The 27,353-nt window shown below is 47.4% G+C and overlaps 1 long non-coding RNA gene across 2 annotated transcripts; it reads right to left on the reverse strand.

Moving 5' to 3' along the window:
• Window positions 1–2,407: 2,407 nt before the first annotated feature.
• LOC142435888 (uncharacterized) lies at window positions 2,408–27,353 on the reverse strand. 2 transcript variants are annotated; one of them, XR_012781651.1, is made up of 4 exons: window positions 27,203–27,353; window positions 20,125–20,249; window positions 4,206–4,293; window positions 2,408–4,136 (listed from the first exon to the last, which is right to left on the reverse strand). It is a non-coding gene; the product is annotated as an uncharacterized LOC142435888 (long non-coding RNA). The 2 variants fall into 2 exon arrangements; XR_012781652.1 differs by lacking the exon at window positions 4,206–4,293 and having other exon boundaries at window positions 2,413–4,136.

Consider the following 27,353-nt stretch of genomic DNA (forward strand, 5'->3'; position numbering starts at 1 on the left):
CCCTTCTGGTTCCTGCCTTTTCAAGGGTTCCCGGGGAGGCTGGTGAAGGACCCCAGGTCAATCCCATTGGCTGAACTGCAATCATCTGGCCCAGGTGGGCTGCTCCAGGTGCAACATCCATCGGAGCCCACGGGCAGGAAAATCCAGCTTTCCTATGCTGGCTCTCCTGGGCATGCGTTAATGGACTTTCCCATCCCTGATGTAGGGTTCCACAGATGCTGTGTGAGATTACTTCAAAAGCAAGATCGCGCCCGTGGCCAGGGGTCACTTGGGTGCTGGAGTACCTGCCTTGTGCTGCATGTAGCACTGCAGCAGGGGCTGGGAGGGGGCACTGGGGGGCTCCCTCAGCCCCGTCTAGGGCTCCAAGACCGGCAGGGCCTCCCCAGCTATGTGCAGAATCACTGAGAGGGAAGCTTGTTGTCCTATCTAGACTGCTGATGCTTCCTAGATCAGAGGATTTTCTTTTTTATCCCTCTGGCCAGCTAGAATGAAATTGTCTCCCACAGTCTCTGGGCTACAGCTCAGTGCTGTTTAAGGCTGACACTGCTACAGCGGGTCTTTGTTATGGTAAAAGCTGCCAGGCCCTGTGGCTGAGTTCTGGCATTCCTTAGCTAGGTTGCTTCTTATGCTGATTTATGTTAAGGGACTCCCCATGTGGTGCTTGGAGCTGAGCAACCAGACTTGGGTTTGAGTTTTAAACCAATCATTTATGTTTCACCCTTAAAAAAAATTCTACTTGTGATGTGCTCAGATTTGGTGGCTGTCAAGCTGACCCCCAGAGGGGGAGATGCAGCTTATCAGGGGGGTTGTTTACTAGTCGGCCAATTGGAACTAAATTTGCTCCCTGGACTCCCGACTTTCTGCCTTTTTCTCCCACACCATGATCTTCCTAAGGTAATAATATATTTTTTCTTCTACTCTAAATTATGGCTACCCACCACCAACCCCTGACCGTGAGCTCAAGGCATCCAACCGCATGGAGAGCTCAGTGTGGGGTTCCCCTCGTGTCTGAGATTCTGCCCCCTCTCAGGGCGTCCACCTGCAGGGATCCCTGCTCCAGGCAAGGGCATATCTGGCGCCTGCCACTTCGTCAAAATTATAGTGCTGCTTTAAAGCATTCTTGGTTTGCTTTGTGAGTGGAAATCCCACAAAAGAAGGGGTTCAGGAGAAACCCTGTTACCCTAGTTCTAATTTCAGAACTCCACCTCCCCGTTTCCTTCACCTAATTTCCTATTTTTCTGGTCTGGCAGCAGGAGCTCCAGATAGATGGGTCCTATCTGGTTGCCATTTTCTCTGAATCCCTCCATCTATTTTTTTTTACACTCTTAAAAAGTACAAAACATTTACTCTACAAGCGCAAACAGATTTTCAAAAGCAGGGAAAAACCTGAACGTTCAGTACATGGTTCAATCGTCTTTTCATCTCTGCGCCCTAACTATGCTGAGCTCCATGGAACTGCATGGAGGGGAGCTATTCTGGCGTCATCGAGCCAAGTGAGTGTTTTGAATTACCTCAAGTGAATATTTGACTGGAAAGCATAGGGTGTAAAAAAACCCTGAAATCAGATGGTGCACATCTATCACAAAGAACAGGGCCTTGTACTTAAACCTTTTTTCTGAAAATAAGCAGCCATCTAAGTGAGATGTCAACTAAGTCCGCCCAGAACAAGCAGCACAGCCAGTGTGATGCCAGGGTGATAAATAATAGAATCTCAATCTGCAGGTATGAACAAGAATCAGAGCTTAAGTTCGGAACACCCAGTTTGCAAAAGGACTCAAATACACATGCGGGGTGAATTCCCTCTGACCACAGCCCATGGACATGAACAGATACAGTTAAGTTCAAATGTAACACCTGATCATTTGATCTCTTCAGACTAATTTTAATTTGGTTCCAGTTTTTAGTATTTTTCACTTTCTGTTCGATTGAGGTTTTTCTCTCTTTTATCATTGTTAGTTTTTCTTTTCTACTTGTTTCTTGATTTTGTTTTGTATTTTTTTTTAATACATATGAAATCCAGGAGAGGTAAATCCAGAGAGACACTAACAGAATTAACAATCTCCTAGGGACAGGCAGGAAAGATTTGGGGGAGTGAGGGGGGGGCTAACAAAAATGAATATAAAAGAAGGAAATGTTGTAAACCTGATTGTGGTGACGATTACACAAATCTTAATATGACTGAAGTATTGAATGATATATGTGAATTATATGAGAATTAAAATAAAACAAAAGCTGAGGTCAGAGATAGGGCAGCAATTTAACCCTGAATCTCTTGGTGAAGATTGAATGTCATTTTGTGCCAAGAGCCCATTTTTCCACTCATGAAGTTTGGGGAACCGGCCATGCTCCTTCATCACTGTTCTTACCTCAATAAATGGGTACAGTTCACTCTTCTCCCTTTTCTTCTCTGTCACATACTTTGCAGCAGTCAGGGGAACAGAACTTACAGTCCTGAAAGGGATCCATGAGTGTTAATCCAGGTAGACTAGAGAAACAAATCCACACTCATATGTGTATAGGAAAGACCTTTATATACAAGAACAGTTGTATATTGAGAAAGCATTCCAGCCCAACCAAGATCAAGTCCATAAGTCCAATATTAGCCCATGTCTGATATCAATCTATAATGTTCTCTTCAGACTCATGAAACACCTTCAATGACCCCAAATGCAGGAAGATCACAGGTCAGTAGTTGCAAAGTCTTCTGCATCCAGTGGTGGTAGAAGCATCTCAGCTTTGGCAGGGTCTCCATGTGGCTCCTCCAGTTCCCAGGGCATGGGTTCTATCAGTGTGGTGCCATGTGTCTTGTTAGTAGGACATCTCTCAGGGAATGAGCAGAAAGATAGTCTGCTGCCTCCAAGGAGGAAAGACCAGATTTCCCAGAACCCTGACGGGAAGGCCAGGCCCACAAAGAGGCCTCATTGGCCATAACCCAATAGAGAGACTAGAGTCTACCCCTTCACTCTTAATCCTCTCAAGTCCCAAATTGACACCAGATTGTATAACTACAACAGACTACCCCTTGTCCATTTGACATTTTCACAAAATTCTTTAGCCGTATATAATTTCAAAACAATAATAGAATCATATCAGTATCTAACAGTATAATATGAAAATGCATACATTTCACTCCGTGCCACCCTCCTTTAAACATAATATTCTGTAAGTGATGAAACAAAAATATCCTATGCTTAACAATTGCAGGTAAGGTACACCCACATATTAATCCTATAATTCTATGAATATATTCCAGTATCTATGAAATCTTGTAAGCTAGCCACTTCACGCCTTTATCTGGCCCATTTTGGCTATCCAGTTTCTCTACTGCCTACTTCCATCAACCCAGTGCTCTGAGGAGACAATCATATTCTTCAATATAAAGAGTCTTCATGCCAGTTGGAACCTTGTGAAGTCCACATCCACAAGAAAGTCAAAGCAGGACAGTTCGTCTATACAGTCTGCAGCAGTATACACCAGTGCACAGGCTCAACATTCTTCTCTTCATCTGGTCGGGTTCGGGTCAAGTCAATGTGGGCTCCCTCTCTTGGCCTCACCTCAGTGTCCATTGGTCGCATTGCCTTTAGGCCTTGGCCCCATCACCAATTCTCCACAACTCTAGTCCCCTCAGAGTAGGTCATGGACTTCAAACGAGTCAACCTGCTCTCATCTTCTTCTCTACTGCCTGTAAACCAGGTCCACGAGTGTCAGTGGTCAGAATGGACCCGCTGCTCTATTGCTGCTATTCTGCCACTTTCACTCAACAAGCAGATCCAGGTGGTCACCTAGCAATCATTTCAGGCTTCTACAGGCTCCCTTGAATGTTCAGTACTAGAAAGGAGTTTCTTCAGGCTTTGAGATTTTTTCCAGTTTCTGACAAAAACCACTAGTCAAAATTCAAATATTACAAAAGTTCCCTATTAATGCACATGAAGCTCTTCCTCACAGTGGGAGCAGTGCACAGAAACGGACCTTGATGCTGGGCTGCTCTGTGCGTGCTTTGGTCAGTTGGGAGCTGCTGATTCACAGATTCACTTCACGTGGATGAAGATGCTTGTTTGCTTCACCGTGAGTTTATCGCGCTTCAACAGAGAAGAACCCTGTTCTTGGGTTTTGCCTCTGCCTTGCTCCTAGCACCGCTGGAATAGAAAGATTACAAATGATTTTTTTGTTGTTGTTTTAAAAAACAGAAAAGAAATGCCGTGTACCTGCTAGGTAAGTAGAGGCAGAACTGAGGGTGGTCGCTGTGCATGCCAAACCTCCTCCCCATCACAGACAGTTGAAAGCTGCTTCAGGCTGGAAAGATGCACACATTTAGGTCCTTGTGACAGGAAGCAGGTCAGCCTGGGCGGGCCCCCATCTAGACCAGGTGGGCTTAATTCAGTCAATGGGGTCAAACAGTACCGTCAGCCATGCCTACCAACAGGGTATGGGTGGGGGCCTCAAACCAGCTGTCATGCAACCCAGCGCGCGTGGGCTGTCCAGTCCGCCCCCACCCCCCACGAGCATATTTGCCTCTTCTATCCTTTATAAAGTCACTTGGATCACAAACTAGGTTTCTGCGTCAATTGGTTCTTGTGTGAAGCCAAGGACAGAGGTACATTTCTCCCAGAGAGAGCCCTCACATAACCAAATCAGATTATAGCCTTCAGTGTTAGGGTTCCAACGAATTTTGGGTGAATATCTCAAGTGGTAGTGGTAAGGACACAACTCAATCCATATTATCTCTTTATTTTGCTCAGCCAGATGCTTGCCCTTTGAGCCTGAATTGTTGCAAGGCTTATTACCCCATCAAGTGTTCCCAGAGCAAGCCCTAAATGGGCAGTAGTCACACACAAGGAAGATTTGCAGGGGACACTGTTAAGAATGATTAATGCTTAAGTGTTCCTTGTCTCCCCAAATGTACCATCTGGCAGAAAATTTGTTAGATCTCTCTCCTGGGAGAGATATACCTCAGCTCTTGAATAACTCTCCTGGTCATAGAAGTCAAATTCCAAGCTTTTCATCCAACATTCATAAAGCTAAATAAATGTTACATAAACCTAAGTTCTCTATCTTGGATAAGACAAAGTAAAACCATGACTTGAGAAGGTTTTCATTGAGGACAGAGACAACTTCAGATATTCTAAGCCTATGAAATTGGTCATGATTCAGGCAACTTGCCAAGGAAGCAGGTAATACCTAGGTGGGAGGTGGAATGAATAAGAACTTGCACTAAGATTCCATTCCATCAGGTGCAGCTGGTGACTTTGGAGGCCCAGAGCAGGCAGTGGGAGAGAGAAGACCAGAGCAGGGGAGGGATGTGATGAGCTGGAGGGTAGAGGGAGGGATTATGTGATGTCCTGCTGTCACCTCCCACCCCACTGTGACCCTTTAGTGATGTGGGCCCAGGTTTGTGATGCAAGTGGGTTTGAAGCCAGAGGGGACTCAGAGTGCTCAGTTGCCTGAGTGCAACCGCTGTATCCAGAAGATGGAGGAGATTCTCTTTCTGCTGGAACAGAAAAGTGCTTCCTGGCTGACCTACCAATACCCCACCTGGTTCACTGTTTTGACCTTGGGCATCCTGTATGGAGTGGGTTGCTTCTTCCTGGTCCTCCCCTTCCTTCCAAATACTCCACCTGTGCGACCACCCAGGAAAAGGATAAAGGTAAGAAATTCTCAACCCAGCCATAGGAGAGATTGATTTTTCCTCGTTTTATAAATTTTTCCTTTCGTAATTAATTTCCTGATAGGGGAAATATCAAGAAAGAAGAGACCATCAGCCCTGGCTTTGGAATGTTGATGAGGGCTGGTGCGTCCTTACTCACTGTTAGGACTTTGTTCACTGCATTGGTATCATTTTATCCTTGCCGGCTTGTGTTGATTTTCATTATTTCTGTTGGCTTTCCCTGTTTGTGAAGCACAGGAGGCGTGGATGCATCATGATCATGGACACAAGGGTTGACAGAGTTGCAGGTGGAGAGATCTCATGGCAGAGGGAGGGATTGTGAGATCAGCAGTGTGGAGAACTCCCCCATCGGGAAGCTAGGGAGTGAAGGGGGATTGATTTCAAGACGAAAAAATGAAGGAGGCCAGAGGGGACAGAGAGCTTTAGACCTGACTGTGATTACACAACTCCTTTTGAAGGCAATTTAACCATGGAGGGGGGGGGGGTGTTGTTCTAAAATGGATATGGTAATCATTGATTGTACCATTGCCCTTGATCTGATTGAACGACTGAACTATTGACTCGTATGATATGTAAATCATTTGCCAGTAAGGTGAGCATTCAAAAATATTTCTCTTTGAAGATCTCAGACCTCCCATCTCTAGTTGTTATAGAGGGCAATAGGTAAAAATCCCCAATATAGTGACGCAGTGGCTAAGGACTAGATGACTAGACATTTCAAAGGGCAGCTCTCATCACTGGGTCCTCAGTCTCTTTCCTTGAGCTCCAGTCTCTGGGCCAAGGCTCCTTTTCTGTCTGGGCTAATTGAGAAAGCATGGCTGACCCCGGGGAGGAAGTGGTCAAGGGCTGGCCCAGAGCTTCAGCCTCCATAATCAAAATCTTGCCCACCAGAACACTGAGTGCTGAGAGTGTGTGCTCTCCGTGAGCAGAGGAAGGCTGACGGAAGAAATGCACTCTAGGTCTCACACAGAAGCTGGTTTCTGGGCTTTAGTCATTCCATGGAGATTGTCATTCTTCTAATCACCAGTAAATGCCTGCAGTTTGTCACAAAGAACAGACGCAGGATTGGATTCCAGCCTGACTTCCTCTCTTGTGCCCCAGCCTCAGGTGGAGACAAGGAGAAGCAGCAGGTCAAGGGACAAAGGTGACGCTCTGAAAGGTAAGGTTCTGCCCATTCAACCAAGCTCTGTAAGCTCTCCTGTCCCCTCCTCTGCAGGATGCCAGTGGCAACAGCCCGTCTCTCTCAGGTAATAATCCTGAACAAAAGGATACTGTGGATGGAAACAGAACCCAGATATTTCCCAGATGTACAGGAGGGGCCTAGGATGGGATGAAGGCTGGCCAAGGTAGGACCCAGTAGGGAGCAGTGGGGGTGTCAGGAGCAGATTCTGGTGGATTTGGAGGTGGAACATTGAGGGGTAACTGCGATAAGCTGTGTAACTTTGCCAAGGTTCAGATTGCTCACTGAGACCCCACAGACAATATTGGAAACCGATGCTCCTTGAAATGCCAAAGCACCTCCTGCCCGTGGGAGTAAGCTATCATTTGACCTTGAGCTCTGGAGAGTCCAACGTCCTAAGTGCACAGCCCGTGTGACATTCCTTTCGGTCCTCTGGGAGGGCTGCACCATAACGGTTCTCTTGATTTCCAGTTTTCCGAAGCTTCCTGCAAGAACTATATGGCGCTCAGAACCTGCGTTTGCGTCTTAGGCAGAAGTAAGTAACCTTCCTGCTTCAACGCGGGGTGCATCTTCCAACCAGGGTGCCTGTGTGGCCTCGGGCTGCAGAGCAGCTGGGATGCGCTGGTTTGGGGGACACTTTCAGGGATGGGCAGAGAATGACAGGAGTCCCGGGCAGTGGGGTGGGGCAGGAAGAGCAGGCCATCAAGGCTTGGGGAGGGGCTGAGCTTGCACCGACCCTTGCTAGCCTGCTAGGTCTCTTGCCCCTTCAGTCCTGGCAGTAATCTGGTCCTTCTGTCTCCTGCAGCCACTTGGGAAACCCACTTGACACTGGCAGCTTTGGTCAACAGAAAGCTCAAGCCCTCTCTGGTAGCTGGCGAAATAGAGGTACGGCTGAAGTCCACGTCGGTATGCGCGCCCCACACGGTTCTGCGGCTCATCCATTCCGGACACCTAGGTCTCAGAACTCCACCCTTCCACGGGCCCAGATGTGCATCTCAACTTCTCATGTCTTACCCGCCTTGAGTCAATCACCAGACTGCGCACATTCCCGTGAACCTGACAGTCTTTCACCCATACCACTGGCTCTTCCCTCACCCAGTGCCAAACCCCCGGATTCAAAGGCCTACCTGCAGCCTCCAAGCACTCTCTGGGACTCACCAGCCCCGCACCCCACAGGGACTCCTTCTCAGAATGACTTGTTGGCAAGGCCCAGGCAGAGCCCATCTCCACACAACCGCTGCTCCACACCTGCCATGGCAGCCATCACAAGTCAGGATCCCACAGGCCTCCCTACTGCCTCCCCACCCCAGTGTTGGGCAGCTGCCAAGAACTTACAGCTTCCCTCCTTGGAATACTTTGGGTCTCTGAAAGAGCACTCTACCTGGCACCCCCAAGAAGACACCTTTCGGGAAGGACCCACAAAGAGGCAGGGGGAAGTAGGGAGGCCCACCTTGCTCAACCCCAATGTCCACAAGCTGCTGGAAATAGAAATCACAAAGGCAGAGAAATGGAATATTTGGGAAGAAAAAGGAAAGGGTGTATCAGAATACCATCTGCAGGCCTTAAATATGTTGAAGGCACTCGATGGGGAGCAGATCACTGCACCTCCCCAGCCCTTCTGGAATGCCAGCATCAAAGCAGAGCAGATACCCAGCCCTCAGAAGCATTTTCCACAAAAATTCAGTGAGTTTTTCTGGGGTCTACCTTTTCTGCACAGGGAGTCTCTGGCAGCTGCTCTCAGGGTCTCTGGATCCACCCTAGAGTTTCCCACTGTCTTATTTAATGAAATTCCTAATGCCTTACCCGCTCAAATGCATGCTAAAGAGTACCCACTCTTGTTGCAACGTCACTCCTTGCCCTACACTGAAGGCCGATTCCAACTTTTACTTCCAACTGCATGCCAAGCCCAGGCCCCACCGCCGGCTACAGTCCTGACTCTGCCCGGTCCACAGCCCCGTGGCCCACTCGCAGTACCTTTTCCTCCTCCTCACAAGAGTCCCTGTGATGAATCCTGTCTTACCGTCCACACTAAGTCCCAATCACGCATTCCAAATTCACTTCAACAGCTGGAAAGCCATTTTTTAAAGAAACAACAGGAAAGTGAGAGTTCTTTACCCTTTATGATGCCACGACCCCAGGAAGCTTTTTGTCTTCGCAAACCCACTCATCCCCAGGACAATCAGAAGGTGCAGACCCCAAAGACAGACCCCAAGCTTCCTGGCTGCTTGAAGCAATCGGAGCTCCACCGCCAAGAGAACTTCCCTCAATTGCAGGGGCCCCTCGGCAATGGGACTCTTGAGTCTCTGACACTAAAGCAGCCTCAGGAAAAATGGCCAGGGACTTGTCTGGATATGAAGCAGCCCGAATGCTCCTGCTCAACACCTGGAGACAAGCAGGGGAAGAATGTAATGAAGACGGTGTCCCCAGGAAGATGCACACACCCTGGACCGTCGCTTGCGTGCTGCAGAGCCGGTGTCCAGCTGAGGAACAACTCGGTCAATGGACAAGGGAATTACTTGAGGAAAATATCCAAATGTAATCTATCTCTCTGTGGATCAGGAAACTACTGCCCAAAAGGAACTCCGGGAGCCGACTCAAAGGAGTTAAGTGATTTGAGGATACACAAGGGGATTAACGCAGGAACTTACACCCTAAGGGGTCCAAATAAAATCCTACTGGAAAACACCCTGAATGTCCACATGTGCAGGAAGGTGGAGCAGATTAGAAAGGATCAGATCCCTGGCATTGTTTGCCGTTCATGTCTTGCGACGACCACGCACGCTTTGTCTATTTCCCTGACCCACCCACATGTTGTCAATGTGGCCTCCTGGGGAGAGCTGGAAGATCTGAACACAACGCAGAGCCTTTCCTTTCTCAGCCCGGGCACTCAACAGGTGCTGGACTCGCATATCGTAAGGCTCCAAATGAGGCAGAGGTGGTGCATGCCCCTCAAAGTCCTTGAGCCCACAAACCTCTGTAGGACAAGAAAAGACAACGCAATGTCCTTTCCAAAGTCCACCTGCTTAGCCACCCCTAAGTATTGAACTAACCTAGTAACTGAGGCTGTCAAGGTCCTGGGAGAACCCTGTCAGGCAGACTGGGGAGAGAGAGTGACCACAAAGAAATCAAGCCCTACCCTGGAGAGTCCTTTTGCTGATTGCTCCCCTACAGAGGAGCCTGTTCAGGGAACCCCAGCCTACCCCCCACTTGATAATGACAGTGGATGCTCATTGGCCCTCAGGCAGCCGTTTCCAGCCTTCATGCCCAGTATCCTTGGCAGAACCTTCCAGAATGAAAGTGTCCAGAGAGAGAGCCTAGAGCAAACCTCAAATCCTGTACTGACCAGCAAGGGGTCAAGGAAAGAGGGTGCTAGTTGTGCCCCAGGAGGCCCCAGATTGGAAGTGAACTCTGAATGTCCATCTTCAAGAGCCAAAGAGACAGGGTTGGTGGTGGTCAAGAAGTCCTCTTCAATAGAGCTAGACGATAGAGACACTTTCAAAACCAGTGTGCTGGCAAAATCTCAAACCAATGATGTGGACCGGGGGTGCTTCGAGGCTCTAGGATGTAGTAAAAGGTTCCTGCTACCTGGAAAGTGTGCTCCAGTTCCTGAAAAGCCAAGCCTTACAGCACGAGTGTGCAGTGAGATTAAGCTCCAGGTGGAGGTAGAGGCAGAGGATGGTTCTCCATGCTGTCCTGTTGACGGGCTCCTTCAGGACTGCACCACTGATGTGCTCACTGCCACCAATGTTTTGCCTTCTCAGGTGGTCCATTGCCGCCCCCAGCATTTGTTCACTGGGGATAAGCCAATATGTCAAGGGCCAAGTGGCTTCATGGTGGCTAGAGCAAGTTACATGGGGCAGCAGAAGCTCAAAAGCCCCAACCTTCAGGACCCCTCGACAAGGAGAAGGAAGGATGCTGTTCCCACTGACAAGAGGGAGACTCATAAATGGCCCAATCCAGAAGAGCATGGAAAAGGATTAGCGGGAAGAGGCATCTCCCAAGTCTGTGGGTTAAGCCAGCCTGTGCAAGACAAGGCATTGGCTGAGTGCCTTGAGATCAAGTCCTCACAGCTCCCACCAGAGAAGGGACAGCTTCCTGCTGAGGGCCACAGCAAAAAATGGAGGAAGCACTTTGTCCAGTGGATTTGCTCCAGCAAAAAATCTACAGGACACGGTGATCCTTTGCAAAAAGGAAAGCCCGTATTACCCTGTGGTCACAGCCTTGGGCCCCTTCAAAGACAACCAGTGTCTCCTAACAAGGTCACGGAGGCTCAGGTGCTCACGACAGATGTTGGCCAAGTCCTAGAGGGGACACCAGGCTGACATCAGGAGTATCTTGCGTCAACGTTATGTCCACGAAAAGAAGCGCAGGCCTCAGTTAATGGATGTTCCTCCAGCTGCAGGGCTCCTTTCTTTGTAGAACACAGGAGAGTGGCAAGTGTGAGACCCTGCCTCCACCAGGCGATACCTGACTGCCAGAGCCTTCCCACCACGAGCACCTGTATCAGGGATGTATTCACAAATTTCTGTCCGTTCAGGGGATTCATTGTCAGAAGCCACACTCAGCCATTGCCCCCCAGGGTGTTTGTGTGCCCAGTCAGCTTGCAGCAGCAGAGGCGGAGGAGGTGGGCTTACTCCAGTTACCCTTACCACTGCCCACGTCACTGTCTTCGAGAATATGTCTTATCTGGCAAATTAGAAGACGCTTCTTCTGCTCTGATTAGTAGGAAAGTATCCATGCCAGCCACTTTAGCCTGTTCTGCACAGGCTAATGGCTTCTCTCAGCCATGATATTCATTGTTCCAAATTGAGATTTTCCCCCTCCTACATTAAAGTGTGACTTCTGTGCTGCATGGCGGGATCTAGAGGGGGTGTCATGTGTGTTAGTCTGTGTAGACTAGAGAAACAAAATTCATACACTCATATTTTATGAGTTTTATATAAAGGTTAAGTGAACATTGAAAAGCATCCCAACCCAGTTCAATCTAAGACCACCAGTCCAATAGTATCCCATGTGTCTGACACCAATCTACAAAGTCCTCCTCACAATCCAAAAACACACGGGGAGACAAGGACTGCAGGAGGAAATTGTAGTCCGTGCGCTGGCAGGTTCTCCATGAGGCTGCTGCAGAAACCAGGGCTGCAACAGGGTAGGTCCATGCGGCTTCTCCTCAGGGATCTCCCAGGAAATGAGTCTTTCCAGCTGCTTTAGGGACCTAACAAATGCATATCCACCCTGGTGGCACTATCAGAGAGCAAGAGACCAGAAAGGCTAGGCTCACAGAGCCATTGATCTCCCTGCCCTTCAATTAACCCCACATGAGTTCATTGACGAGGTTGGCATAATATACCTTTAACTATGTTAGATACTGCGTCTCCTTCTCTGAGTGCTAGCTTTGACTTCTCAAAGGGCAGGGCTCTGGAGGAGGTTTTCAGCAGTGTTTCCCACCCACTTCCATCCCAAGTTCTTCATTTTGCACCTCTTATGATTTATGGTAACACCCCTACTGTGAAAACCTCAGAAGGTCCCAACACAGTGAAGAATGTTCCCTGGTGCCATTACTTTGTCTTCAACGTTATGTGGCTGCAGTTGATAGGTTTTGAGAGGCGCAATCCAGCCAAGAAATTCCATCGAGGGTCCAGAAGAGGTTTAGACCAAAGTAGCGTCTCATGGTACCAAGCAGGCATGAGACATGTGGCGGCCTGTCTAAGTCCCACATGTGCATTTGATGAAGGCTGCCAAGTTTGGCATGGAGGTTCCGCCTCAATACACCTGTCACAAAATGGGAAATGACATATTTTGCTACCTTTGCCTCTCTCCCAGCCTAGGGTAACCTCCAGGATGGAAGTCCCAGGTCTGACACATGTGGGTGGGAACTGCTAGGGAGGCTGCCAGCGGGGGACTGTGCTCACCCACTGCACCAAGGGAAAATCCGGTTCACAGCTCACATGCCTTCCTCTGTATATAAACCCGGAGAAGGAGCAACAGCTTAGGCTGAGTGGTACAGGATGAGCGTCTGTGTAATAACCACTAATGGTTAGGCACCATGGACACAGGGTAGGGAAGGATACAGTGAAGAAGAATATGAAGCGTTGGACGTAGCAAAGGAGGCCAAAGAGCATGAGGATCCCCAGAAATGATGCAAGACACAAGCGGAGCTAACACAGGCTTACAAAGGGGAATCGGCCAGGTGCTTCACCCCAGCTTTAGCTAGCTGCCCCCACAGCAGAACTTTATCTCCTACAGAGAGCACTGGGTTGTATAGCAAAGGCACAGCTTTCAAGCAGGGAAGGTTACTTTCTCAATACTATCTTTAGTGGGGCGACAAACTGTTATTTTACTTGATTTCCATCTCCTGACTGGGGGAAGGATGAGTTGATAGCCAGGGTGGGGTAGAGTGGGGATGATTCAATAACAGGGTGCCAGGACTCAGGAAACATGACCCCAGGCTTTTGGGCTTCACACATGCATACACACACGCGTCCGCGCTCTAGGAATGTTCTCACGAAACATGACCCCAGGCTGGTGGTCTTCACATGCACACACACGCGTGTGCACACACACACATACATGCTCTAGGAATGTTCTCAGCAAACATGACCCCAGGCTGGTGGTCTTCACACACACACACACACACACACACACATGCACACACACACACACACACGCTCTAGGAATGTTCTCAGGAAACATGATCCCAGGCTGGTGGTTTTCACACACACACTAACGCGCACACTCTAGGAATGTTCTCAGGAAACATGACCCCAGGCTGGTGATCTTCACACACACGCACACACACACACACACACGCGTGCACGTGCTCTAGGAATGTTCTCTGGAGAGAGTGGCTTCTAAGGACTGAGTGCTGCAAAGAAAGTCACAACTGGGAGCAGCCTTCCCTTCCCCTAGAGACTCCTGGGAAATCAGGATGTGCATGGAGATTAGACATCACCTGTCTTGATAAGGGAAACCAGTTCAATAGTGGTCAGTGTTTCCTCTGTGCTTCTAACACAGGGTTTTATTTCCTGGGCACCAGATTATAGAAGAAGGCAGGAAGGCCCCCCAAAATATGATTAGTTGATCCGCTAGAGTAAATTCTCATGTGCTTAAAAGAACACCCCTGGTGGGCCAGGGTTTACTGTTTACTGAACTAAACAGTAAAGGATGGCGAGGAAGACATCCACTGAGCCTTGACCTCCATGCCTCAGTCAGGACACCAAGTGTGTGTGTGGGGTGGGTGGGGACTGACACCAGTGGTGGAGGAGGGAAGTGGACATAGGCCCCAGAGACTGCTGGTACAGCAGCATGATGTTGTTTCTGGAGTCCTGATTGTGCCAAGGCAGCCTCTGGAGTGACTGTGGCAGTAAAAAATCAGATTCTGGATCTGCAGAGCCTGGATCTGGGGCCTCTTGGGTAGCAGGTAGCTTGGGTGTGTTCCTAGAGAGTGAAGAGCTGGACACCGGACTACCCGCTGCTGAACCCTACCGTTCGTGCTAGGTAAGTGCACGGAGATGGAGAGAAGACCCTGAAAGAACAGCAAGGGGTGCATGGACCAAGCCCCTTCCCTTTCCCCTGCCACCAGGTCCTCTTATATGGTGCTGTGAGGTCAAACAAAGGGAAGCCCACTCAGACCTGCAGAGACCTCAGCGAAACACCTGCCCCCCACCCCCCACAATTCAGCAGACATCTCACAAGGACACTCACACATACCCGAGAGAGAAACCTCACACACATACTTCCTTGGAGACTTCCAGAGAGACTCAGAGGCCTCGCACAGAGACTTCATATGAAGTTCTCAGCATCCTTTATGGAGACTTCTCAGAGACCCCACAGGGACCTCACACAAAGCCCTCCCACATAGCTCACTGCCAGCACGGGAGAATTAGCAGCCGCTGTCCACCCCTGAGCTCCTGGAAACTTTCACACATTGTCTGCAGTGCCCCCCATGCTTGTGCATCTTTGTCCTCATAGCCTTGCTTGGGAACAACAGAATCACAAACTGCACGTAGTTGTGTGCAAATTTTTTCCACTGAAACGTTTTCACTAGCCTGAACTCTGAAGTGTAGTTTACAATTGAAATACAAGTAAAACTGCCAACACCAAATGAGAGTGTGATTTTAGATGGTGTGCAGTCAAATGTCGTACGCCACACTTTTACTTTTGCTTCGGACAAATTCTCTAATTGGTGGGGAAGTGACTGACTACTTTGGAAGCAACAGAACAGTCCATCAAATGGGCTTCAGGACTCAAATATATAAATAGACATCTGATCTGAACTCAAACTCATTCCCCAAGGGGCTCATGAACCTAATTTTTTTGGAAGAGTGAAGGAACCCACATGAAAATAACAAAATTTACATCACATTGTGTCTGTCTGGCTTAATTTCTCAATGAAACAGCTGTCATATCTGAAGATATGCAGGGCAACATTCCTTTTATAGCTCTGTCGACATAATTAATATGATTTTTCTGTGAAATGTAATATTTCTAAGTTATGCAAAGTCCTAATGTTTATCTACCACAACAAACTGATAATATTTCGAAGGATGAAGAAATAGATCAAGAAATAATAATTAATGAAATACACATTTTCAGGCAGTACCATTTACAATAGCCAAGCGTAAATGAAAATATCTATACCTATACTTGAATAAAAAAACAACAGATTTATATGAGGAAAACTTCAGAAATTACAAGAAATCAAGAGTGACCTCAGCAAATGGGATAATATCCCATGCTCCTTGACCAGACGACTCAATGTAGTACAGTTATCAGTTCTACTCAAGGCACTAGACAAGTTTAATTCACTCCTGATAAAATTACCCTCATCTTTCTTCAAAGAATTGCAAAACCACTGATTACTAACTTCATATGGTAAGGGCATAGGTCAGGGGTTGAACCTACAAACTTCTCCTTGGTAGAAAGATAAAACTGTTCTCATAAAAGACTTGTAGGCTGGCTTTGAGTTGGAATTTTGGGGTCATTTAGGATTTTTTTGTGGCATGTGATTTTTAGGGCTTTAAGGTCATTTGGGGTCATTTAATTTTTTTGCGCATTAGGGTGGTTTGGGCTTTAAGGGTGTTTTATAAGGTTTAAGGGAGTTTTTAAGGGATTTAGGGGTGATTTTTTGGAGTGTATAGGTATTTTTTAGCAGGTAGGGGTGTTTTTAGTGATCTTACAGGGTTTCTTAGAGATTTTAGGGTATTTTAAAATATTTTATGTGTTTTTCCCCAGCATTTTATGTTTTGTTGGGGCTTTCATGTTGTCTTCAGGGCATTTATGTGGTTTTGGAAGTTCATGGTTTGGGAATCTTCTAGGGATATGATTTGGAAGTTCCACATGTTTTGGGAGGCATTTAGTGTGTTATTTGTGGCTTCAGAGTGTTATTTGAATTTTAGGGAATATTATGGCTTTTCAGACATTTTAAGGCTTTTAGGGTGATTTTAGTGTTTAAGGGTGTTTATTAGGCTTATATGTGTTTTTATGGCTTTTAGTGTTTTGTTAAAATTTTAGGGTGCTTCTTAAGGCCTTAGAGTGTTTGGGGGGATTAGGTTTTGGTTTTCAGGGCTTTAGGGTTTTGTTGGATTATTTTTTGCTTTCATGGTGAATTCATGTCTATTAGGCTGTTGGACTTTTACAGGGTTTTATAGTGCTTCGGGTTGCTTTGTAGGGATGTTCTTGGGGTTTTAAAAGACTTTTAGCGTGTTTTTAGGGCTTCACGTGTTCTTTATTTTGCGTTTTAAGGCATTTGCATAATATTAGGGCATTTATTATGTTTTCGGGACGTAAGGAGTTTTTTTTAAGACTTATGGCGCATTAGGGTGTTTTAGAAAGCCTTTTACCATGTATTTAATGGTCTTAAGATGTTTTAGAGAGTCTTTAGGTGTGGTCTTAGCATTTTAGAAATATTTTAGACGTTTTAGGGTTTTTAAGGCATTTATAGTGTTTTTAAGACTTTTAAGGTGTTTTTAGAACACGCCTGACAGGTACACACTATTTCAATCAGGCTCTGGTTAGTGCCTCTCAATCAATTGGTGACATGGGAGTCTGGATAATGGATTACCTTTACTCTGCAGATGAGAAAACTCACTCAAAAAGACACAGGTGTTGACCCACAGGCACACAACTGGTTAACAACAAAGACATATTCACAACCAGTGTTGGGAGCCAGAGCCCTAAGCCCCACATACCTGTCCCCAGCCGAACAGTCAATCTATCCTGAACCATCAAATGATCTGAGCAGATCCTCCCACCCAACTCACCTTCCCATGCCAAATATTTTATTTCAGAAGGGGGCAGTGAATCTGCAGCTCTGAGAGAGGGACATATCTGATCGGAGCACATGGAGCAGATGAAGGGGGAGGAGGGGAATGTGGAGCACATCCTGGCACACCAGGACTTGAGGATGATGTTCCCACTCAGAGAATCCAGTCCACATAGAAGACCACATGGCCAGCCCCACGATGAGACAAGACACCCCTCAAAGACCCATAGCCTTAGAGGGGACAACACTGAAGACACAGTGTGGGAAATGCGCCCGAACTAATCCTGCCACACCGAGGCATAACACTAAGGGGGTACAGCAGAAGAGCAAGAAAACGAAGCATCAAGGTCCCCAGGGAATGCCAAAGGATGACTTTGGGGCCAGTACTTGGTACACCAACAGACTGGACTGGAAAACACTCTTAAAGGCCAACAAACCGACCTTGAACTAACGATGAGCCACTTCTTTCTTGTTGAGTTGTTTTCATTCATTGTCATTGGATTTTGGTTGTTTTGTTGCTTTTAGTGCTTGGTTTTGCTCTGTCTTGTTTTGTGTATGTTATTACATCTACAGGTCTGTCTAAATAAGATAGGCTGGATGAACAATCTGGAGGAGAGAAAACAGGACCAACACTTCTGGGGAGACATGGGAGAGAGGGAGGTGTGGGGAAAGGTAGTGGTGTTAAGAAACCCAGAGAAAAGGGAAGAACAGGTGATGCAAATCGGTGGTGAGGGGGATGTAGGAGGCCTGGTAGGGAGTGATCAAGGGAAATGGAACCAATGGAACCAAGAGGAATTACTGAATTACTGAAGCACAAATGAAAAGTGAGCATGGCAGTGGGCCCAAGAGGCAAATCAAAGGGAATAGAAAAGCAAGCTAGGAAGCAAGGGTCAATTATAGAGGTTTAAAAAAAGGCATGTACATATTTAAATATATGAGCATGGGGAAATAGATCTATGTCCCTATATTTATAGGTTTTGTATTAAGGTAGCAGATGGACATTGGGCCACTGCTCAAGGACTCCCTCGTTGCAAAAATACTGTTCTATTAAATTGGCATTCTATGATGCTCACCTTCCCTACACGATCACTGAACACAAAGCAGGTACATAAGCAAATGTGGTGAAGAAAGCTAATGGTGCCCAGCTATCAAATATATAGCATGTGAGGTCTTAAAGGCTTAAAGGAAAACAAGCGCCCATCTAGCTCAGAAGAAACAAAGCCCACATGGAAGAAGCACACCAGCTTGTGTGATCATGAGGTTTTGAAAAGATTTGGTAGCAGGCATCATCAGAACAAAAAAAATCTTATCATTGCGAATGAGCGGGGAGTGCTGGGTACAGACACAAAGCCCATTTACAGTCCTCTGGACATCCCTAACAGAAGGGTGTCAGGGAGGAGATAAACCAAGACAGGTACCAGATAATAACGATGAAACACAGCTTTCCCCTAGTTCCTACATGTTTCCTCTCTCCCACTATCATGATCCCAAGTCTAATTTACAAATCAGGCTAGACTAGAGAATGTACACTTGGACAGATAGGAACAGGAAACATGGGGAATCCAGGGTGGATGAGCCCTTGAGGACCAGTGTTATGAGTGCAGACTCGGGAAGGGTGGAGGGAGGGTAGGTTGGAAAACGGAAACCGTATACAGGGATCTACATTTAACCTCAACAGAAAAGTGGGTGAAGGAACACCAGACAGTGCAAGATATGAGAAAATAATTAGTAAATTATCAAGGGTAGCTCGAATGGAGGGGGAAAAATGAGGAGCTGAGGCCAGGGGCTTGGGTGGGGTGGAGAGTGGATATTTTGAGAATAATGAGGGCAATGAATGTACAAATGTGCTTTACACAACCGATGTATATATGCATTGTGGTTAGTGTTGCATGAACAATTTAAAAAAAGGTCTGGACAGAGGGCACATGCAAGGATGATCTCAGGCTGGATTAGATCAGCAAAATCACCTACTGGAGTTGCCTCACCCTGTGTCTATTCCTGAGTCAGGCATGAAGCTTAGGGCCCATAGTCCCAGGAGCTGGACAGGGAGGGAGGCGGGGTTCTGAGGTCATTCCATAGGGGCAATGGCCCTCCTGTCCTGCCCGGCCCACCCTCCTTTGTAATCCTGCTGGCTGGAGCACGGCTTTCATGGAGTCCACACCATGGGAGCTCTACTACTCATGGGGGATTGGCAGGAAGCCTCTGCTTATGCGCACACACCACCACCTAGCTGGAGGATCTCTGTGAACAAAGCCTGAGGCAGACAACAAGCCCACTAATTGATGCTGTAAGAGATACAATCAGCATCCAGAAACCTGCAACTGGGAGTAAGAGGCAGCATACTTGGCCCCAGCCACTCCCACTGCCATCTTCAAGGAGTGACATTCTAAAGCAGAGGGTTTTCAAAAGGCACTGCCAGGACTGTGGAATGAGCAGCTCATTTGTGGACATGGATACTGTGTGATCCAGAAGTATTACCTCTTCCTTTCCATTCAGGTGAGACAAAAAAAAGTTCCAAATAGAAAGCCATGCATCTAAACAGTATCCAATAGCCACTCATGTGCAGTGCTGCTGCCTCCAAAGAGCTTTCCTAGGTTTTTCTCTCTGTGGACAGATATACCTTGGTCCTTGGCTCTGCATGAGAAAGAATTCACGCCAAAGCCAGGTTTGTGATCCAATTGTGTTTTAGGAGAGATAGGGAGGTATGGTAGGCAACCCTGGTGGACCCCAGTGGCTGAATTGAATTTACTTGGCCTAGGTGGGTCAATGTGGGTGCAGCACCCACCCAGGTGTACCTGGCCTTCCTGACTGGAAACCTGGACCTCTGAGCACGCTCGGTGTGCCACTCTTTCCTGGATGGCTAGCTTGGCCCTCTGAGCATGCATCATGGACAACCTAGTCCCTATGCTAGCTACCTAAAATTTACACCCTGAAGAGATATGGACCCAAATCTTTGGGGTACAAGGCGACGACATCTTTAGGTACTTCCTGCTGGCAAAAGGGTGAAGTCCATACCCTTTCTACTCTGCTGGGAGGGGTTGTCCATTCAGGTCTAGGATGGATAAGGTTGAGGTGGTCCAGGAGATGGTGGTCCTAGAGGTGGCACACTTGGTTCAGAGGGCTTGGTAACTTGAGAACTTCTGGAAAAACAAACAAACGGACAAAAGGGTGAACAGTTTAACTGAGACAAGGCTAGGCTTGTGAGGTGGCAGTGCCCTTGAAATTAGGTGAGTGTCACAGGAAACAAAAAAAATCCTAGGATTATCAGGCATGTGTGTTTGTTCGTTCTAAGTATAGGCACGGGAGTAAAAGCATCCACAATTTCCCCTATGAGGGTACAGGGTTTGGGAACTACTGGGTGCACTGAGATCACTGTTTCATTTATGATCCTAATGTTTGGACCCACTGATAAGAACCATGCTTCTATTTAATCCTATTATCCCTCAATTATTAACTTTGGTCAAACAAATTTTGTTTTCATTAATTACTTTCATAGTTATCTATCTATCTATCTATACACACACATTTAATTGAATGGAATGAAAAGGTCATGCGTTATAGCGTTAAATTGTAATATTGGAATACTACAGCGGGAGTCAACAGGGATCAAAAGAAAGTAAGTGTCTGAGTCATTTTTAATTTTCTTGGCTTCAAATTGAATAAAAGACTTGTAAATTACCCAGAGACCAAATTCCCATGGCGCCTCCTACAACGGGTAGAATGTTCAGGGATGTTTCAGGGCTGGGAGATTAGTAACCCCTAAGTCCAGGATCCCTTAGGGCAGGGGTCCTCAAACTGTTTACACAGGGGGCCAGTTCACTGTCCCTCAGACCGTTGGAGCACCAGACTATAGTTAAAAAAAACCAAACTATGAACAAATTCCTATGCACATTGCACGAATCGGCTACTAAGTAGGACATGCAGAGGCAGCAAAAACACCCTGAGGGTGGGATAAATGTCGTCAGGCCACATGTGCCCCACGGGCCACAGTTTGAGGATGCCTGCCTTAGGGGTTCCTGGGTGCACTGGGGATGAAGGTCTCTACTGCTCCTCAAAAGGAGAAATGCTGTAACTTCTGGCATTTCGGCCCACTTTCCAATCACTTTACAAAACTGTTCCAGGTGAATCAGGGTTAGAAGGGAAAGTGTACCATTCTCTGGCCACCATTCTCCTTTCTCAAATAAAGTTGCATAGTGTATCAGCTTTTGTTTGTCTAGCCTCTGTGTCAACTCTATCCCAATTGGACAGGATTCATGCAAGGGGGCAATTCCTGAGTATGAAGCTGCTAAGTCCCATCTAGAAAGCACAAAAGAAGGCTATGTAGAGCTTGCTGCCTCAAGGTCAATAAACCCCACTTGAGAGCGAGCCCTTTGTTGCCCTGAATCTGTTGCCTCAGGAAGATGCCCCAGCAAGAAGTAAGGGATCAAAGACAACTCACTGAGGTCGACTTTAAGTCCAACCATTATTCTAGACAAGCTAGGAGAACCACTGCTTGGGATGGCCCCATGGCCCTCCAAGATGCCTGCTGGCGGGAGCAGACTCTCAAATCTCTGAAGGGAAGGGGCATCTGGAAGCTCAGGGAACCTTAAGGGAATTGGAATTTCTGTCTGGAACATCGTGGCAGTGGAACTGTGTATTAAGAGCTTTCCCCAAAAGTGCCTTAAGCAGCAACACTGAAAGCCAAAAGGTAACAGTTACACAGGAAGGGTTCCATATGCCATTGGCCTAAGCCTGGGCCACGGAAAACCAGCCTGTAACAAGGAACAAACCTACACTGGTAAGAACACTAACACTATAACGCCTCAAGTTTTAAATTCAGGAAATAATTTTAAACATTTTTATTCTTTACTTTCATAGTTATCAATATGTATATATGGCATTCAAATATATAAAACGTGCAATGTTTTTGAAATGTAACCAAATTGTCACATTGATAATTTATAAGTTTGGTACCAGATAAGTTTCAATTAAATGTTATAAAAATGTTGTGCTGGGCATTATAGGGCTAAAGCAGCTTGTTTGAAAAGCCAGGAGAAAGGGAATGGAGGGGAAAAGGGAAATATTTGGCTCCCAGGACAAGGCAGGGCTAACTCCCAGGTCTATTCAACCAGCTCCCTAGGCAGTGCCCTTCCACATGTTTGGGCTGGTGGGCACCATCTTGGCCAGGGTCACAGGCCCCGTTTCCCCATGGCCACAATGGCGGTTATATAGGATCTCTGGGAAAAGCTTAAACAGCCTTGACAAGAGTGAAGCCATTATGAGCTGACAGAAGGCACCATGTAAAGTAAATAAAGTAGCTATGAACTGTAAATGAACTAGCTGATGTAGGGGAGGTAGGCTGTGCAGATGTGCCCAAGGGAATGTCCCAAAGGATATGGATGCTCAGAAGATTCGCGAGAGCGACCAGAGCAGTCTTTGTTCAACTAAGAATGACTAACTGCAACACCCTGCTTCTCTACTCTGCCTGCTTGCACACCTGCACATTGCAAAAGTATAAAAACCTTTGGACAATTAGACTGGGGCTGCTCAGGAAAAAAAACTTTTTCTGTTGAACTTGCCAGCGGTCGGAGTAGTTTTCTTTCTGGGAATGGAGAGTGGCTACAACATTTCGAGGTGCACCGAGATCCAATTGCCACTGTCTGGGCTTGCTTAGAAAGGAAACCTCCTTAACAGGAGTGCTCTCCCCAGAACTACGGATTTCTGATTTCTCTAGGCCAGGGGTCCTTAAACTCTTTAAACAGGGACCAGTTCACTGTCCCTCTGATCAGTTGGAGGGCCGAACTATCGTTTCAATAAAACTATGAACAAATTCCTATGCTTCCTGCACATACCTTATTTTGAAGTTTAAAAAAAACACACAAACAAACGGGGCACAAACACTCGGCGGACAGGATCAAGGTCCTCGGCTATCCGCATGTGGCTCACAGGCTATTGTTTGAGGACCCCTGCTCTAGGCGCTCACAAAGAGAATGTAGTTTCAGCCCTAAAGCCTGGAGACTCCGCAATTTGTTTAAAGGTGATTGGACAGAAGGAGTTCCTGATTTGCCGATGCAAGACTCGTTTTCCCTTCCCCTATTTCTCAGAGTTCATAGTTATGTTTATGGGGAACCAGGACATCCCTATCTGATCCCTAAAATTGATGCGTGGAATGACATTGCCACTAATAAGCCAGCATAAACAAAAGACTTAGTTCCTCCTGCAACAGAAAGGGTTCTTGTTTCAAGATTTCAGGAAACATGGCAGGACCAGAAAAAAAATAGACCCAAGGTCCTAAAACCACTAAGGTGGAGGCTGCCCTTCCCCAACCCCTCCCCATACCCCTCTGTCTCGGCTTTATTCCTTTTTGCAGGAGGACTCTGGGAGTGGGAGAACTAGCTTACGACCCTTCATTATCACTGCCACCCTGTCAGGTGCATGGGGCTGGAGAGAGAGAAATACTCATAACTCCTTTCTGAGTCCACACCCCAACATACACTAGGGCTGGTATGGGATCTCGACCGCCCCACCCCCCAAGAAGGATGATTTGGCAGCAGCCATTCTACACTCAAGGCAAGCAGCCCCAACACCTGGGGAAGACCCCTGAGTCCCTTTTTGGGTATATATCCCCTTGTATTCCAGTGATTTGTATAATTGGAATCAACAAAATCCCTTTTCCTGACAAAGCAGGTCTGATTCCTTGATAGAAACGGTTTTCCATATGCATTAGCCCACCTCCAGAAATTGCCAGCAACTTCTCCAGGTGCTGTTCACAACACAGGTACAGTAGCCCTGCCAGAGAGAGGCCCAGTAAGCAGTCAATGGACATGATGGTCAGACAGCAGGCACTCCCCATGTGAGGGAAACTTTTTGCCACTGCATGAAAAATGTGAGATCCAAACTCCTAGCAAGGCACAGAAGGCCTAACCAGGTATCACCAGTTTCTCTTGCAGGCCCTCAGTGGAACAGCTAGAAAACCTATGAATTTATCTAAGGTCAGTGAGAATTTTCAGGCTCTTACAAGAGAATGTCTGCGTGCCTTTTTAGAGTGACTGATGGAAGCCTACGGGCTTTATATCCCTAAAGGCCTGGAGGCCCTGAGAACAGGAGGGCAATAAGTATTGCCTTTATTACTCAGTCTGACTCAGACATGAAAAAGAAGTGGGAAGGGTTTGACGGGAAAAATCTTAGTGATTTGGTACAAGTGGCTCAGCGGGTGTGTAACAACAGAGATGATCCTACCACGACAGAGACAAAGAAACTAGTTAAAATACTAGGAATTGCCATGAGAGACCCCAGAGACTCAGGAAAAGGAGAGCATGGCCCACTTACGGAGAGACTGACCTGTGGGCACCGCCAAGCCATGGGGCAGGATCAATGTGCCTACTGCAGGAAAGAAGGACATTGGAAAAATCAGTGCCTTGAATACCCCAGGAGAAGCAGACAACCCTCCAATAGAGAGGACGGGCCTCATCCACACCTAGAAAATCCCAAGCAAGAGACAATAATGCTTGAAGAAGCTGAATGAAGGTGTCCGTGCTCTGTTTCACTTGGTCCCCAGGATCCCAGGCTAACTGTCCAAGTAGGAGGCCAGCCAGTCAATTTCTTAGTGGACACAGGGATTACCTTCTCAGGTTCAGAAAAGAGTACAGGCAAATTGTCAAAAGGAAAGATTTGAATTACTGTCAGCATATGATTGCTTCCAAAAATAACTCACACCAGAAGATTTGCATGGAGGTTAGGTGGGTTTCTCAAGACATCATGATAAAAAATATCTGTCTGCCCTTTGTCCCAGTTAGCCATATGATTTTTATGGCACTGGCCCCTGGCTTGGCTGTTGAGCCAGGGAAACTGTTTTTGCAGGACGTGAGGCGGTGGCCTGTGGCCATCAGTGGAAGGACAAAATCTCCACAGTGGTCTTCCTGTTTCACTATGGAGCCACCTATATCACCTCTCGGACATTATTGTTGTCCTGGGCTCAGAATCGCCACCCCAGGTCTAGAAGGCACCTAACAGATCCACACTATTTGAATCAGGCTGTGGTTAGCCCCTATCGATCACTTGGTGACATGGGAGTCTGGACAATGGAGTACCTTTACTTTTCGGATCAGAAAACTAACTCAAAAAAACACAGGTGTTGACCCAGAGGCACACAACTGGTTAAAAACAAAGCCAAACTTACAACCATTTTCTGGAGCCAGAGTTCTGAGCCCCTCGTGGCTGTGCCCAGCCGAGCAGTCCCTCTCTCCTGGACCCACCAAAGATCTGAGCAGATATTCCCCACAACCCCTCCCAAAGATTTTATTTCAGAGGATAGCATTGAATTTGCATCTCCTGGACAGAGACATTATCTGATCAGAGCACACAGAGATGAAGGGGAGAAGGGGAGAGTGGAGCACATCCTGTCCCACCAGACCTTGAGGATGATGTTCCCACTCAGAGAAGTCAGTTCACATAGAAGACCACATGGCCAGCCCCACGATGAGACACAATGTCCCTCAAAGACCCATAGCCCTAGAGGGGACAACACTGGAGACACAGTGTGGGAATTACCCCCAAACTGATCTCGCTACACCGAGGCATAACACTAAGGGGGTACAGCAGAAGAGCAAGTAAAAGGAGCAGCAAGATCCCAAGGAAATGCTAAAGGTGGACTTTAGGGTCAGGGTTTGGTGCCCCAAAAGACTGGACTAGAAAACACTTCTAAAGGCCAACACATAGTCCTTAAACTATCTATGAGCTTTTCTATCTTGTTGACCTTTGTTTTCTTTTATTGTAATTGGATTTTTGTTGTTTTGTTTATTTTGCTGCTTGGTTTTGTTCTTTATTGTTTTTGTGCATGTTATTGCCTCTACAGGTCTGTCTAAATAAGATAGGCTGAACGAACAATCTGGAGGAGAAAAAAAAACGGGACTAGCACATCCTGGAGGACATGCGAGAGAGGTAGGTGGGAAGAAAGGTAGTGGTGTTAAGGATTCCAGAGACAAGGGAACAAAAAGTGATGGAAATCGGTGGTGAGGGGGATGTAGGAGGCCTGGTAGGGCGTGATCAAGGGTAATGTAACCAAGAGTAATTACTGAAACCCAAAGGAAGACTGAGCATGGCAGTGGGCACAAGAGGAAAATCAAAGGGTATAGAAGAGTGAGCTGGGAAGCAAGGGCCAGTTATAGATGTCTAAATAAAGGCATGTACATATATTTACAAAGGGGCATGGGGAAATAGATCTATGTCCATATGTTTATAGATTTAGTATTAAGGTAGCAGATGGACATAGGGCCTCCGCTCAAGGACTCCTTCATTGCAAGAACATTGTTCTATTAAATTGGCATTAAACGATGCTCACCTTCCCTACACGATCACTGACCACAAAGCGGCTGCATAAGCAAATGTGATGAAGAAAGCCGATGGTGTCCAGCTACCAAAAGATATAGCGTGTGGGGTCTTAAAGGCTTGAAGGTAAAGAAGCAACCATCTAGCTCAGAAGCAACAGAGCCCACATGGAGGAAGCATACCAGCCTGTGTGATCACAAAGTTTCAAAGGGATAAGGCAACAGGCATCATGAGAACAAAAAAATCTTATCATGGAGAATGAGAGGGGACGGCCGGGTATAGACCCAAAACCTATTTGCAGTGCACTGGACATCCCCTTACAGAAGGATCTCAGAGAGGAGATAAAAGAATACAGGGTATGAGACAACAAAGAAAAACAAAACTTTCCTCAAGTTCTTTTTTTTTTGTTTTTTTGCGCACCCCGCGGGCGCCCGGGGCCGCCCCCTCCCCGGTCCCGCGGCGGGGGCGGCGGCTCGGGGCTGGGGGGGGGGGGCGCCAGGGGAGGGGGCAGACACCAGGAGCAGCGGTGGCAGCGGCGGCTCCCGGCGCCATCTTGGGCTGATCGATGAATTGAACAAAGAGGATCAATTTCCGATCAAGCGAGTTATCAATGGGGGCCGGGGAGTGAGAGGGACTTGTCCCCGAGTCGGCCCCGCTTTTCCCGGCACCCCCCTCCTCCCCTCCGCCGCGGCCCCCCGGCGGCGAGGCAGCCCGGCGCCCCCGGGGAGGCCGCGACCGCCCGCAGCCCCCACCCCCGAGCGAGAGGCCGAGAGAGGAGAAGCCTGACCTGCAGCTGCTGTAAATCAAAGCGCTTCCAATATTGAAACATCGATCCCACATTGGCCGCCATCTTGAGACATATTGAGACGGAGTGAGAGGCTGATAGAGAGGGGGCTGGAGTTCAGGAGCCGCCAGGAGGCAGCAGGCGGGCGGCGCCA

The sequence above is a fragment of the Tenrec ecaudatus genome (genome assembly GCF_050624435.1).
Source record: "Tenrec ecaudatus isolate mTenEca1 chromosome 5 unlocalized genomic scaffold, mTenEca1.hap1 SUPER_5_unloc_6, whole genome shotgun sequence".
NCBI classification, from domain to species: domain Eukaryota; kingdom Metazoa; phylum Chordata; class Mammalia; order Afrosoricida; family Tenrecidae; genus Tenrec; species Tenrec ecaudatus.